The sequence below is a fragment of the Centropristis striata genome, chromosome 13, assembly GCF_030273125.1.
Source record: "Centropristis striata isolate RG_2023a ecotype Rhode Island chromosome 13, C.striata_1.0, whole genome shotgun sequence".
Classification (NCBI taxonomy): domain Eukaryota; kingdom Metazoa; phylum Chordata; class Actinopteri; order Perciformes; family Serranidae; genus Centropristis; species Centropristis striata.
In genome coordinates this window covers 6,454,959-6,468,120 of record NC_081529.1, presented here as the reverse complement: position 1 = coordinate 6,468,120, position 13,162 = coordinate 6,454,959, and the positions used below count along the sequence as shown (strand labels likewise).

The 13,162-nt window shown below is 40.7% G+C and overlaps 1 protein-coding gene across 1 annotated transcript in view; it reads left to right on the top strand.

The window, feature by feature from the left end:
* The first annotated feature begins 34 nt into the window (after positions 1-34).
* Positions 35-13,162, top strand: part of pvalb6 (parvalbumin 6) — a 53,358-nt gene continuing 40,230 nt past the window's right edge. Inside the window, exon 1 of the mRNA XM_059348993.1 lies at positions 35-254. The gene's annotated coding sequence lies outside the window, so the exon portion shown is untranslated. The remainder of the gene's footprint in view (positions 255-13,162) is intronic.

Below are 13,162 nucleotides of genomic sequence, written 5' to 3'. Positions count from 1 at the left end.
ACCCTCCTCCTCCTCTTCCTCCTCCTCCTCCTCTTGGATCGCACAGCCCGCCAGCTCTCGTCCACTTTCTCTCTTTATACCTCTCACTCTCTCTGCTGTCTCTTCTCTTTTATCTCTCTCTCTTTCTCTCTCTTTCTGTCTCTTTCTGTCCTCCACTTGTCTCCGGCCGCCAGACGCTTGCAGGCTCGCCGCTCTCTCTTCCTTCAACTACTGAGGATTCAGAAGCACTCGGGACGAAGACCCTGTCACTGGAGGTAAGTGTCTACAGCATGTCTGTGTATGTGTGTGTGAGTGTGTGAGTGTGTGTGGTCATTAACCTTACATGCATCAGCTGCTGCTTGAGGAGGCAAATGGGACGACTGGTGAAAAGAAGAGAATAAGGAGAAAGTCAGCTGTTCTGCAGTGCATGACAGAGACAGATGCCAGGAGAGTGAAAAGATGTATGAGCTGGGTGATGGTGATGATGATGATGATGATGATGCAGTGTGTCAGGGGAAAAGTAAAATAAAAGCGTGGAGAGAAAAAAAAAGGCTATTTCACTGCAGCAGTCACAATCTGCTGCATCAAAAAAGACTAAATGAAAAAAGAGTCTGGGAGAGTTCAAGAAGATGGAAAGAAGAGCAGAAATGGAAATGAGGGCGTGAGAAAAAACAAACTGAAACATTAAAAATGAATCAGAAAGAGCCGCCGACAGAGAGTGAGCGAAATAATTCAAAAATGAGAATGGGATGCTGATGTTTCCCCTCAGTGTGGCAGCTGCATGGCTACAAACGCAGCGGCGCCTGCCTCCTCCTCTCCCGTAGAAAAATCCCATTCACAAACAGGACCTGAAAACAGGCGATGGTGATTGGTTCCCCGAGCGCTGTGTGTGTCTGTGTGTGCTTTATTGTGTGTGTATGTGTGTGAAAGAAAGAAAGAGAGAGAGATGGAAGAGGGGAGGAGGGGGGAGAAAACCCATTAAATTCCTGTGCGGGTGATGCTGAGGCTTCGGAGCAGATGCTTGAATGAAACTGCAGGGAATGCGCTTGTTCATTAACATTGCCTGCACAGTCCATACTAAACAGGAATGTAGAAGTGAGAGGTGTATAGTAGATCATTTTTCTGCCTTAACAACAACATAACAACATAACACAATGACAATGAATGTGTGTCCAGAATGGGGCATGAGTGTTGATTTTGCACCACACTCAAACTTCTTCTTTTTTTTTTTTCTCTAAGTCTTTCCCCCTCATTGCGTCATTCTCAGTGCTGTGCCAGATTGTCGTCCCTCTCCCCGCCACCGCCACAATCTCTTTGCCATCGCCAACTCTCTTAGATTAACAGCTGTCCAAACAGCGATGCTCTCCTGCCTCGCCACTGCGGGCCAATTAGAAAGTGACATTTGCTTGGGGAGAGGGGTGGGGGAGGTGTTGGCGCGTTAGACTTGAAGGGCAGGGAGGTGATGAGGAGATTGAGGTGAGGAAGGGAGGAGAGATAGGTAAGTTCAGATACCTGCTCAGGTGAGAGAGAGATGAGGGAAATAAGACCGATGTTTGACGAGAACTTTTAGGGAGAAGATGGAGGTAGATGTTGAAATATTCCCCCAAGTAAGGAAAAACTATAACCTGCTGTTGGCGGTAGCAGAAAATCATGAGAATTTATCCTCTAGGCACCTTGATTTTCTGTAGCAATATACATGGTTGTCTGTTCAAAAAGTTATAGGCATGTTCTTCTTTGAATTACAAATGTGAACTTTTTTGTGCTGCTAAACAGAAAGCCACGGGAAACAAAATCAGAAGGAATCTGGTGACCTTGTATGTCCATACAAAATCTCCTGGCATTCCATCTAATATTTGTTGAGATATTTTATTTTGGATCAAGTCGTTGGAAGGATGCTTCAAGCATGACTCAAATGCCAAAACGGATAAACTAGATAAAAAATGTAATAAAATAAATGAAATTATACTTCATGGAGGTATGAAATCATATGATGGAGTGTTTTTATCTGACAACAGTTTAAGTGCCAGAACAGAAAATGCTTAGTCACTAGGGCGAGGGATCAATATTGACTGAAATAACCCAGTCACAAGTAGTATTGAAACTACGGTCAAATGATACCTTCATTCTATCCTTCAGTTCTGTGGTGTAGTCTGTAGTTTAAAAGAGAGGTTGTGTTTGATGGAGTTGTCGCTTCAGTGTCCCGAGATGCCGTGAAAATGTTCAAAAGTATGGCTATTACACACGACTGTGGCATCCGATAAAAGAAATGCACTTTATGCAACTAATAATGCTTTCATTCATATGATTGATATCTAATGATATAGAAAAAAAATATCATATAAGGTACTCTACTGTTAGTATTGGGTTGCCTCCTACGGGTGTTTTGGTACTTGTATTGGTTTGTTAAAATAATACCCAGCCCCAATGATCACACTTAGTTTCAAATCCAAAGTTAGGAATGGCAAGTAGAGTTTGTTCAAATAGACAGAGTAGGTCAGAGATATAGCTTGGAGCCAATCCATTTAATGCCTCATAACTCAATAATAGAACATTTAATTGTGTCCTGGTAGCAATGGGAATCCAGTTCCACTTAAAATCTGAGCAGCTGCATTTGGGACCAGTTGAAGATAATTTAGTGCCTTTTGATCAAATGCAAGTTGGGACATTTCACTTTCTCTGCGTCAATGGAAGAGAGAAATGGTTTGACTTAGGATGGGGGACTTAGGAAAATTTTCAATCTCGTCCTTGTTAAGATGGTGAATTGTCATTCAAAATCTTCAAATCAGTCCTTTGGGGCGGCCAAATGTTAAGAATCAGCAAGGTTGATAGGAAGATACAATTGTGTATCATCTGCATATATGAAAGGATATGTTGACCATGGGGGAACACGTAAATAGGAAAAGGAAGAGGGCCCAGGATCAATCCTTGGGGTACGCCAAGTATATTTTGTAGGCGAGGAAATAGAAAAACTGTCAGAAAGATAGGAATTAAGCATTTCAAGAGATAATGTGGGGAAGAGAATGTGAGACAGAGGACCAGGACAGAGGCAAGAATTTTAATCAGCTTCACTAGAGAGGAAAACATAAAAGTAAGTAGCCATTATTGTTTCCCACAAGCAGGATACTATAGATTATATACAGGCTATACATTAACCATCCACAAAGCCCTCTGGACCTTTCTTCCCTCCACACATCATACATCCCCATAATCTTTATTACCACTTCTCTATTAGATATAAAAGTCAGGCGTGATGCATGGTAGCATATCCTCTCCTGATTTCATGGGAAATCAGTGATTTAACGAGCGTGGAGCTCTGTGGAGTGTGAAATACCCAGGTGTGATATAATGCTCCTGGGGGAGGAGACCTCACAGGGTATGGGACATCTGTGTGTGTGTGTGTGTGTGTGTGTGAGAGAGAGAGAGAGAGAGAGAGAAAGAGAATGAGCTGGGCGGCAAAGAAAGAGGAATAGACAGGTGGAAGTTGCAAAGGGTGTGTGTGTGTGTGTGTGTGTGTGCAGGGCGGATGTTTAGGGACGTGTGGAACCAGTGTAGGAGAAAATTTCCGACCGGTGTCAGTGGGATTGGCACAGGTGGACTGGGGAAGGTCTTTAAGCAGCGTAACATTCAGACACTCAGCGTGTGCACATGTGAGTAAGAGTGTGCGTATTGACAATATGTGGTCTGGATGGTCCTATTAAGCGCTCTGATTAACTGCAGGAGCTCTAAGTGCTGCTAAATGCTGGTTTGAGGTGGCTCTTGTGGCCTGTCAGTTGAGATTAAAAAAAATGTGTGTGTGCACTTCCCTCTCTCTGTCACAGAACACTAACCCAGACACAGTCCTTCACACTGACACAGCAACCGCTCTTGGATATCCATGTTGTCTTTGGTTCAGGGGCAGACCACTGACATTGGTTTCAGCGAATCTACTGAACTGTACAGACATCTTTATCTGAAAATTGTCACAACAAAATCCACCACTTGGAAAACCCAATTTCTGCAAAACGAGGTACAAACAGTTGAAACTAAATTTAAATACAACCCCGTAAACATACTTACAACAGAATGTTTTGATCCTGATAATCCTAGTTGAATAATGTACAGAGACAAAACATTTATGTATTTGCAAACATACTTCAATTCGCTAAATTCTGTTTTCATTTAGGTTTTACACAGAATCCCATTTTTTTTTGGAAATCGGCAAAGTAATGTCTCTATAGGCCACTCCTGTAATATGCTCTCTACTGACGTTCTAACTGTTCTTTAGTCTATACGGCCACATAATGGCTCGTGATTCAGCCTATTATGAGGTGAATGATCCACAGAGGGCTCGCTTCAGTGGTTTGATTTAAAACACTGGGCCTAAATGTGTGACTGAGTTCCTACACTTAATGGTTCCCATTAATGGGGCATTCAGATATCTGCCCTGGTGTTACTACTAATTAAAAGTCAATCTAAAAGTGTGAAATCATTTAAAATATAATTAGGTCTAATGTAGGGTAATTTCAAATGTAAAACTCTCAACTGTTTGAATTTCCGGCTCATTCAAACGGCACTAATGTAAAACAGGACCACAGTAGTGCCTCTGTGAGGCTGGACTGTGGTACCTTTGAGCCAAATGCTAACCTCAGAGCCTTAATTAGCCCTAAAGGCAAAATACAGATGAGGCTGATGGGAATGTCATTAGTTTTACAGGTATTAATGGAAAGCAATGAGTCGTTACAAGAGTTGTTGAGACATTTTACAACTAGAATAGTCTGAGAGCACAGACCACCATGTAAACAATGGTGCAAAATAATTTGGATTCACTTAAAATTGTATAGGTTCCTTCTTGGCCTGTGCTACACCCATCAACCAAATTTCATGAAATTCGGACCAGTATTAATTAGTTATCCGGCTGACACACGGACCAACAAACGAATCACACAACTTCCTTGGCGGAGAAACAGCTTGAGTGAAGGTGCGAAACCTGACAAGATTCCTCTAAAACCTTAAAGAGTCTGTAAGAAAAGACAAGAGAACAGAACAGGAGAAGGCAGCAAAGCTCATAACTAGTAACTTAGATGCACTAGAGCCTGTGTTAACAGTATGCACTGTGGTCACGGTGTAACTACCTCACATCACTGCTGGCTGAAATTGCCATTCTCGGAGCGCCACCCGCTAGTGTGGGTTCAAATGCACAATGGAACAGAAACACACACAAACAGCAACATGTATTTCCAAACTGCCCATAGAAATGGATTCATTATCTTCTCCTACCTTGGCTGCGTTGTGCACCTCTGCATCCAGACCACACACAATATAAAAAACACACACTATGAGCAGTTTGGGATGATGATTATGCATGTGTTGGTGTGTATACTGTATATTTGTGTGTGTTCCTGTGTATATTGTCAGGGAGCCTATTCCTTGTCCTGCCTTGCCAATTGCCCTCTGGTTGTCTATCTTCTCTCCTCTGCTGTGTGGAGACGTAACGGTGAACGTGAGTGAGTGGGATGGAAGCCTGCCAGTGGGAGGACTGGATAGGGAAATGTCATTTTACTGGGAAAGATGGAGGGGCGGTTGTTTGTGTGGGCTTGTTTTTATAGGAGAGAGTGAATGGGTCAGTTAATTGTGAGCAGTCAGAACACAGTACGTATGTGGGTAAATGTCCAGGGAAAGATGCACCTTGGGAAACGCATTTCTTTTCATATTGGCTTTCATCTTGACCTTTATTTCTTCTTTTTCTCTCCTCCCTACCATCCATTCCCTGTTGTTTAAATCTGCTGAGATCTTTTTCCACACACAATCCACCACCTATGAGCTGACACGCAACTGTAAGATACGCTGTGACTGCAGAGCATATGGTCACTACGGTTTTCTCCGCCACTTAAGGGGTTGTCTGGATAATTAAAACACCGTTCCCAGCCACGGCCCAGAGGTCGCTCTGAGACAATTTGCATTTGGGCTGATTTTTGTCATGAAAAGCACAATTAACCCGGTGTTCAGGGCCCTTGTTAAAAGGCATTAATTAAAACATAGATTTTGATAAAAGAGAATGAAGAAGAGGATTTTTTTTTATTGCTGAGGGGACAGTTTTTGAAAAAGAAGAAAGGGAGGTTTGGTTGAAATCTGAATCACTCTGCATCATCTTGTACATCTTGACAAGCATGCATACTGTAGATTTTCTGCTGCATTCGCTTATCGGGCTGCATGCAAAGTCACCCAGGTTCATAATACACACAGGTTATGATATACCGTAGCAGCACGGGTCACTGGACACTGTCCTCCAGATGCAAACTGATACAAATAGGCTTATACAGGTGCACACACAGACTGTGCACTGATGCGGAGCATGTCACAGATAATTCTCCCACCAACCACCCAATCACATCTACCCAACACACACACACACACAGGATAAAAAAATGATATCATAATGGGCCTAGACAGAAGGGTGTAATAATCAGACAGGCTCGTCACCGGTGAGACTTCCTCGCCAAGGTCAAGGACAGATGTTTTGCGAGGCGGCTGGCATCTGGAGAGCGCTTGATGGTCTCGCTGATACCCAGGACGATCAGTGAAAAACGTGCCCGACACTGCCGGTTTGGGGCTTATTAGTGTGTATGTGCACTGGTGCAGCGTGCGTGTGCACATGTCATTGTTTGTGTGGGTGGCACGGGCGCTGGAAGCGAGCCACCTGCTAATAAGGAATTATGAGCGTGAAGTGAACAGCATCTATTGAAACATCAGATGCTGCGGTTTAGCTAATATTTGAATAAGTGATGGGATTGAAGCGGTGCACAGTGTTCTGCCAGACAGTGCTCAGCTGGACTCTGTGAGGTCATGTGAAGGTGTCGTACACAATCCCAATGAATGGAAAGGTCTCAGGTGTTGTGCTGCTCTGTGGTGGATAAATTGCAATAGCTGCAGTGCTCTAAATACCTGTGGTTGGTTTCAGGGTGTCCTCTGCTGCTTTCTCTTATAAAAGCACACACACGCACACTGAAGAGTAACTAACCTTTTGTCAAATGCTCTTCAAGTAAAGCACATCTTTTTCTAAAAGTGATAGATGGGATTTTTTTTAAAGTGGGGTTGAATGAGGTACTTATCCATAGTCAGTGTAGTACCTACAGTAGATGGCGGTCGGTTTGGAGAAGCAAGCAAGAGTACCAACAGAGAAGCTAAGCTATGTACTGCTGTGGACTGGGGCAGCAGCAATGCAATGTGTTTTAGCCATATATATATATATATATACACACACACAAAAATAAATGTCAGATTAAGTGCAAACCATATTTAGAACATTAATACTGCCTTACCTTGTCGTCAGATAGCCTTGATTTTATGCAGCAAGTGTCTGCTCAAAAACAGTAATTTTACCTCGCGCAATACAGGTGTTGCTGGTCTACCACTGCCTTGATTGGTTAGTTTGTTTATGTTATTGTGTGACTTCAGAGGTAACCCTTTAAAACACCAAAGTCACACACTTACACAGAAAAATGTACTAATCAAGGCAGTAGTGGACCAGCAAGTCCTTTGTTCTGCAAGGTGAAATGACTGTTTTGTCAATGGAGTCCGACTTCCAGAGGTGTAATTATACAGGTGAAGTAGTCAAAATATTCTTTTTTAAACTCTTAAACTCACATATACTGATATTTTTTAGGTGTTTAAAATACATTTTGTTGCTGCCCTGTCCACAGCATTGCATTACTTAGCTTCCATGTTGGTACTCCTACCTGCAAACTGGGAGCATGCTGACCACTACTGTAGGTGCTACACTTACTGTGGATAAGTACCTCATATAACCTCGCTTACAAAAATCGGAACTATCCCTTTAAGGGAGAACTCAGGTCCAAAAGGTTATTTGAGCTATTTGGAGGGTTGGGTGTGTTTCTAAAAACAGCGCTGACAGAAGCGTGAATATTTTTAGGAAGGTCAAAAAGTTGATACTAACTTTAGACTGTCACTGTAGATGTCATCCAGGTGCAACGAAGTCGGCCCACTTCCAATTAGAAAACCTGCGACCTCTTAAATGAGATCATTAATGAACCTGTGGTCAGGTGGGAGAGAGAGCGAGCAAAAATGGATTGGGACTTTTCTTATTTTAGATCTTTTATTTTAGAAAAATTAAAGAGGATGATGATGTGACCTATTTTATCAAAGCCACTCAAAGCTTCCATCTTTGGGAAATAAAGTCATGGTATATATAGTTACACTGTTTTTTCTTAAAGCAGTGGCTCAATCTTAAGGTCAAACATTCACTTGGTCAACAAATGTCATTTTGTTCTATTTTATGTTGTGCATCATCAATGTTAATTCATAAAACTGACTTTAAGGTAACGTTACGCTGGTTTCATATGATTAAAGGGGATTTATTATGCTCATTTTCAGGTTACATTTCTGCTAGGACATGTTTACATCCTTTCATGTTCAAAAAACATTTTATATTTATAACACTACCAACACATTAGGCTGGAATTTATAAACCCAAAATATAATAAAATATGTAATATATTCAAAAACACACATAAAACATATTTGCACTTCATTACTATTACTACATAATTACACTTCCATTCAAATATGAAGATGAGTATAATATTCTTAAAGGAATAGTTCGATATTTTGGGACATATGCTGATTCACTTTCTTGCTGAGAGTTAGATGACAAGATTAATGCTATTTCAGTACAATAATATGACTGGAATTTGGGAAAAAGCTACTATCCCCTCCACTTAGGCTAAGGTCTAATCATTCCTTTAAAGGTCAACATCACTTAAATGAAGTTTACAATAAAGACTTGATGTGAATTATCCACTTAATGTCCAGGTGTCCCGTTGGCAATTTCCGCCATTTTTTTTGACAATTTTTTTCCATTCTCGAAATGAATAAAATTGTATTATTCAGCCCCAAATGTGTGTAACAAATGGCATCAACCCAACCATTGCTGCAACAACTTATTGGACATAGTTGACTATGGAAATGGACTTCAGAAAGCCACCCCTAATGTTATGACCCTTCATACAACTTAATAGGTTTCAATAAATAAATAATAAATTAATTAAGTCATTGTTATTTGATATTTTTACCAGAACAACTTCACACACACACACAGTGCATCTCTCAAATGAATCTTCAGGTTCACAGCTTTTAGATGATGTTTACCATTTCTATGTGGCATTTATTGTTGACCTTCTATCTCCCCCTGAACATCCACTGCCACAACCACCAATTCTAAAAATAAAAAAAAGGACCCTGAATGGTAAGTGGGTATATTCTTACATTTTTTAGAAAAAAAAGTCCATTAAAAAAGGAAAACTCAATATTGCTGCATCCTTTTCCCGGCTGTTAATCTTTAGTTGTCTTCTTAAAAGTTTCATTCCAAAAAAGAACTTTCTGAAAATGGAGCACTGCTTTAAATTCTTTACCTGTTCCCCATTCCTGTTCCACATCTAATCTATTCAAAGTAGGATTATTCAAAGTGAGTGAAAAGTTCTTTGGCTCCCAGCGCAACACAGGAGAACAAGTGGGAAAAGGAAAAAGTGCCGTACGGGCCCGTGTCCTATATGCAAAGCAGAGTTATCTTGAAACAGCCCAAGTTAATGTGGAGCAACGAACTGTCATTGGTCAGATGGAATCGTATTCAGCCCATGAAGTGAATGACAGCTCATCTCAGGAGCAGAGATTAGCCGAGATGAGCCGTAGCTGTGGCCTCGCAAAGTAGCAGTCGTTGTGAACAATATCCATCAATCCTCTTTGAGTGTCATATCCCAGGCTGCATCCAGCCCCTCAGGAACAAAGGCCAGGGGAAGTTTTCCTTCCTTTTATCGCTTCCTCCTCTTCCTTTGCTCCGTGTCGTCTGACCCTTATTTCCAATTCCCTGACTCCACATTTAACTTAATCCGCAATCCTTATCCCACACTCTCTCTTCCCTTGTGCAATCTCTGCATTATCGCCCACTGAAACATGCTGAAACATTCCCAAAACAGCGTAGGCTCACATTCATTCACACTAGATTCTGGTCTGGGCTTTGGCCCAAAGCTTTGGCCCACATCTGACCTGAAGCCGACCCGAATCCAAAGCAAATGTTTGAACATCAGCTCTCTCTGCGTCTCATTTTCTCTCCTGCTCACACAATCTCTGAAGGGTGGAGAGGTGTAAAAGGTGCGACCAGGCAAAGGGTAATTCTAAATTGAGTAAAATATTTCTACCTATGCCATGCTGCATGACTTCACTTCATAAGTGGAGAAGGACAAGAAGTAAAAGGAGAGTAGGTAGAAACAACCTCTAGCAGTTTTCATTGTTAAGGGCGGGGTTTGCCGTTCTGGATTCAATTTGATGCCTTTGGATCCCTGACCAATATTTAAATAGAGTGTTAGTCCACAGAATGCACTTGTGATGAAATATCCATAGAAAGGTCTGTGGAGTCGAAAAGGGAAACTCTGTCTCATTCTCACGGATCAATATGGAACACCAAAGCTGTGAAATGCAGCAAAGACAAATAATTGAACTTGCATATTGTTTCTCTGTGGGTTGTGAGCAATAAAACACATCTCAGAGGTTTAAACACTGTGAAGTTTTCATTCAGAATTCATATCGGTGATCTGATCCAGGAGGATAAATGCTAGCAGCAGAAGCAACACTCAATTATGTTTATCCCATATTGCACTCCTCCATGAGACCCATTCACTTCAGTGTCATATTTAATCTGGCGACTCCTGGCTGAGGCCTGCATTATAATCACTAAGTGGCATTTGGCTGGAGACAGACAAGGCTTTCAAGAGGCTTTAATATTGCATTTTTAGGGAGCAAAGACTTTGAAACTGACTTTGTTTCTGGGCTTTGAAGACACATGTATGAGTGTATGTGTCAGATCTCTGGACATCTAAGATAAGATATACTTTATTCATCCCAGCAGAGAAATGTAAGTGTTCCAGCAGCTAACATACACACAACACAACACAACACATGTATACATGTATACATACATACATACTGTACATACATACATACATACAAACATACATACATACATACATACATACATACATACATACATACATACATACATACATACATACATACTGTACGTACATACATACATACATACATACATACATACATACATACATACATACATACATACAAACATACAAACATACATAATACATACATACATACATACATACATACATACATACATACATACATACTGTACATACATAATACATACATACATACATACATACATACATACATACATACATACATACAAACATACATACATACATACATACATACATACATACATACATACTGTACATACATACATACATACATACATACATACATACTGTACATACATACATACATACATACATACATACATACATACATACATACTGTACATACATACATACATACATACATACATACATACATACATACATACATACATACATAGAGCATCTGTAGTAAGATGCTGCAGATGTTTTATCAGTCTGTGGTGGTAGTGTGTTGTTTTATGCTGCAGTCTGCTGGGGAGGCAGCATCACACACAGAGATGAAGGCGGTTGGACAGACTGGTCTAAAGAGCTGGTTCTGTGGTTGGAGCCTGGTTGGACACACTGGAGGAGGTGGTGTGTTATAAAAATGTGTATTAATCTGGGGTTTTTCCAACGTTTTAATCATATTAAGCAAATGTGTCCCTGTCTGCTGCATGTAGAGGCACTGGCTTTGGGTTACATCAGACCAATGTTTCTGCTAAAGGCTGGCAGGCTAGATAAGGTTAACTATATGTTAAGATAAAGGGAAGTACACATGCCAGGGGGAGTCAGACACTGGTCAGACGTATTTCTGCTGACCATACCTTTGACTTTAGGGAACTGAGAATGACAGTTGACTGTGTCAGACAGGTCAGCTAGACGTTGGAAAACTCCCACGATAGGAGGCATATAAGCCAATAGTTTTGACTATCATGTGAGCCTTTTTCTTTGTAACTGTACTTGCTGTGTTGCATGATATAAACTCTCCTCTTGTACAAGACTTTAATGAAATTCAACTTAAACTTTGATACTCTGAATCCAACTGTCTTTATTGAAGGGTCACTCTGAAAAATTCTTATAACATGGTGGAGAGATGACCTGTCAACATGTTCCAGGCCATTCTGAAATACCCGGATCATCCGCTACACAAAACCTTTATGGACCAAAAAAACAGCAGTGGACGGCTCCTCTCTCTCCATTGCAGGACGGAGAGATACAAAAGATCCATCAGACTGTCTCATTCTAACAGAGATTCTACCAGACTAACTGAATTTCCCTTTGGGGATAAATAAAGTAATTTTGATTAGATTTTTTGATTAGATTAGATTTGATTGTATGGGCACAATCACAACCTAAAGTTTAGTCCCTTTTTATTCAAACTCTAGTGCGGTTACATACTTGTTACGGTTAGTTTCTAGTGCAGACCAGCGTGGTCCGAGACCACTAGAGAGAGGGTCTCAGTCCAGTCTCAGTTTCCAAACGAACCCTAGTGCAGTTTGATTGCACTGTGAATATAATCTGACCCAGTAACAGGAATTGTGAGATGATGCAGCATTACTGGGAGAGGACTGACTTAACCTTCCGATGTTTGAGTGACAACTGGGCTGACGAACACATACAGGAGATGATGAATAAAGTCCACAGAACCAATGATGTCTGTAACATAATTTGAGATCAACTGTAGGAAAAAGGATTTGTGGGTATGATAAGTCAGTGCAAGGTATAAAAACCCAGCAGTACTTCATGGTGCATTCGGCTCCATGTTGCTTTGTTTGTTTCTGTGTTTATATTTTCCAACACCAACTTTCTAACCAATAAGAAATAATACCGTGAGTATATTTCCAGCCATCTGCCTTCATACACACCGATCTGCAAACCTTTTTTATTTATTTATCCGCTTACATTTATGCACTGTAAGTGAAGCAACTAAAATATTCAACGAACCAAAAGTATCAATTTCACTCTGACTTGGACTAGCCAACAGACTTGGGTTGTGAAAGTGCTCTATGTATGTTTTTTGTGGAACTTACTTGTTGCACACATTATAACATTTTGGCTATTAAAAATTGTAGTTGCTCATTAAAAACACCTCATTAAACGGTTAATAAATACTTCATAAAGCATCTTTAAACATTATTTAGACACAAATAATCACTTTT